Genomic DNA, 3461 nt, shown 5'->3' on the forward strand with positions numbered 1-3461 from the left:
ATGGATAAAGAAGATGTGGTTCATATATACAATGGAATATTTCTCAGCCATCAGAAAGGATAAATACATACCATTTGCACTGACATGGATGGAACTGGAGGGGATTATGCTAAGTGAAATAAATCAAGCAAAGAAAGACAATTGTCATATGGTTCCACTCATATGTGGAATATAAGGAATGCACAGAGAACCATAGGAGAAGGGAGGGAAAACTAAATGGGAAAAATTCAGAGATGGAGACATACCATGAGAGAGTCTGGACTCAGGGAAAGAAACAGGATTACAGAAGTGGGGGTGGGAGCATGGGGTAACAGGAAGTGAGTATTAAGGAGGGCATGTGTTGGGATGAGCACTGGGTGTTATACACAACTAATGAATCATTGAACACTACATCAAAAACTAAATGTTGGTTAATTGAACATAATAAAAACAAACAAACAAAAAAACAAACAAAAAACTAGGTGATGAGTCTTTGAAAGAATGAATAAAAGTGATATATATCTAGCCAGAGTTATCAAAAAGAAAAGTGAAACTACCCAATTCATGTAGGCAAATTTCATTTGATTTTACATGGAGTGCTCATGAGCCATATTTGATTATTACTTGTGAATATTTGGTGTGTCTTTTTTATGATTTTTAAAAATATATTTATTTATTAGAATGGCAGAGATAGAGTGTGCACATGTGTGAGAGAGCATGCGTGTGGGAAGAAGGGCAGAGGAAGAGGAAAACAAGCTGACTTCCTACTGAGTATCATGCCTGATGTGGGGCTTAGTCCCAGGACCCTGAGATCATGATCCGAGCCAAAATTAAGAGTTTTCCATGCATAAAATTTTTATCTTGATAATAACAAATAACTTGAGTTAAACTTGTACCTTCTTGTTGTTTGGCACTCCCCATATAGTGATCTGGCAATAATTCTCACCTATTTTGTAAGTTTTCCTATACCTACTCCCTTTATTTTTTTTTAATATTTTATTTATTTATTTGACAGAGATCACAAGTACGTGGAGAGGCAGGCAGAGAGAGAGGAGGAAGCAGGCTCCCTGCTGAGCAGAGAGCCCGATTTGGGGCTTGATCCCATGACACTGGGATCATGACCTGAGCCGAAGGCAGAGGCTTTAACCCACTGAGCCACCCAGGTGCCCCATCCCTTTATTTTTTTCCCTCTACTATCAGATGTCATCCAACACTTGTCATATATAACATGGTATTTTTATTCATCAGACCTTGATTGTTGGTTGCTTTTTTTTTTCCTTTTTTTTCTCTTTTCTCTTCACTGTAGAATTCCTAAATTTCATTTTGGTGAAACTAAAAGAAAGGTAGACAAATGCTATTTTTTTAAGTGCAGTCCAGGAAGATTTTTTTTAAATAAAAACTATAAAAATGATTTTATTTTATTTTAAGTTACTTATTTTAGAGAGAGGGCACAAGTGTGAGGGGCAGAGGGAGAAAGAGAGAATCCCAATCTAACTCTGTGCTGAGTATAGATACTGACGCTGGGCTCAATCTCATGATCCTGAGATCACTGTTGCGGGATTTCTTTTCTTTGGTGCTCACAGTTCTTCCTCATGCCCCGCTTCAAAGAAGGGGTAGATCTGAGTGGTGGGCATGAAAGCAAAGTTTATTGAGTGATAGCAGAATGTTCCCAAAGAGGGAGGGACCTGAGAGGATTGACATCAGAGTTTCTAAGTCTAGGGGTTTTTATGCCTTCCTTGGTGGGCTGTTTTAATCTGATTAACCCACCCTGTACCTATAATCCAATCAGGTTTTGCCATCTATTTGTCACATGGGAAAGGTGGAGGGCTCCTTGTAAAATCCTTCCAAGGGTGGTTTCCTCTTAGAGCATGGAGGAGTGGGGGCCACCTTGTCCCAGTCTTCATTTCTTACAACTATCCACCATCGAACTGAACTGAAACCAAGAGTCAGGCTCTTAAACTGACTGCATCACACAGGTTCCACAAAAATGATTTTAAAGAAAGTGAAAATAGCTGTCTTTATACACCATTTATTAGACTATGAATTTAGTCCATTTACTCACTTTCACTATCACAATATAAAGTGTTGAAGTATGAGCAAGTTCTAATAATTTAAAAAGTGCTGTATCTTTGTAAATAGATTTTGTATGTAGCACCTAATACTGTAATTTTGATTACTAGACATTTAATAGATCTGTCATAATATTTTTACCAGTTGGCAAAACAATTTGCCAGTAACTTTTCTCCCTCAGACACACCAAATCAAAATAATATCAATAATAAATAATAAATGAATTAATTAAACATACCTTCAATAAATATTCATTAAGTATCTATGGTATTTTAGTGAGTAAAAACAGAAAAATAAAGAAGACATTGTCACTTTCTTATAGTAGCTCACAAGCCTGGGGGCTAGGAATGGATAAAATGTGTTCATATATGCATAAGATAAAAATAACTAAGTTCCGGGCGCCTGGGTGGCTCAGTGGGTTAAGCCGCTGCTTTCGGCTCAGGTCATGATCTCAGAGTCCTGGGATCGAGTCCCGCATCGGGCTCTCTGCTCAGCAGAGAGCCTGCTTCCCTCTCTCTCTCTCTGCCTGCCTCTCCATCTACTTGTGATTTCTCTCTGTCAAATAAATAAATAAAATCTTTAAAAAAAAAAAAATAACTAAGTTCCTTACAGCCATTTTCTGGAATACTTAATGACTAGATAGTTACAAATTGTCTTCACCAACTCAAGTAATTAACAAGAATCAGAAGTCCAGCAATAGCTAACAACACTGAAGATTAAAAGAAGTTATTATGGAAGGCAAAAGGAAGAAATAGGCAGAAAATGCTACAACCTCTAGGTCTTCGGTGTTGAAAGAGCCATAAAGCCAGCCTCTTCTTATTCCAAATGCTAGAGAAATGTAGGTAAAATTAAATGTCCTTACAATTTGCAGCCCATTGATATATACCTGAGACAGACAGTGTGACATTTCTCAAGGAATTCACAACCCCTTTAATGTTAATGCTTTGTTATAGGCAAAAAGCAATCTCAGCTTGAAAATAGCCAGAACTCCTGGATCCAGTAAGTCTTATTTAATACACAGAAATCCCTTTACAGATTTCCATCATTTCTACCCCCACCTTAAAACTATATACTCTATAATCCCATACTTTAAAATATTTAATCAGTCACTCCTTACAATCGGTCCTGCCCAGTGCTATAATAAAAGACTTTTTGCACCAAACACTTCTCAGGAATGACTTCTTGGCAGTTCATTCAGCAGCCCCACATCATATTTCTGGTGCCCAACATGAAGCCCTTCTTCTCAGGATGCTTAGTAAAAATTTGGTGACAGTATCTTTTTTTTTTCCTTTTACTTTTACTTCAAGGACTTCTCAAGAAGTAGTCTTTATATTTCTTTAATTTAATTTAATTTTTCTTCAGTGATCCATAATTCATTGTTTATGCACCACACCCAGTGCTTCATGCAATAT

The sequence above is a fragment of the Mustela nivalis genome (genome assembly GCF_964662115.1).
Source record: "Mustela nivalis genome assembly, chromosome: X".
NCBI classification, from domain to species: Eukaryota; Metazoa; Chordata; class Mammalia; order Carnivora; family Mustelidae; genus Mustela; species Mustela nivalis.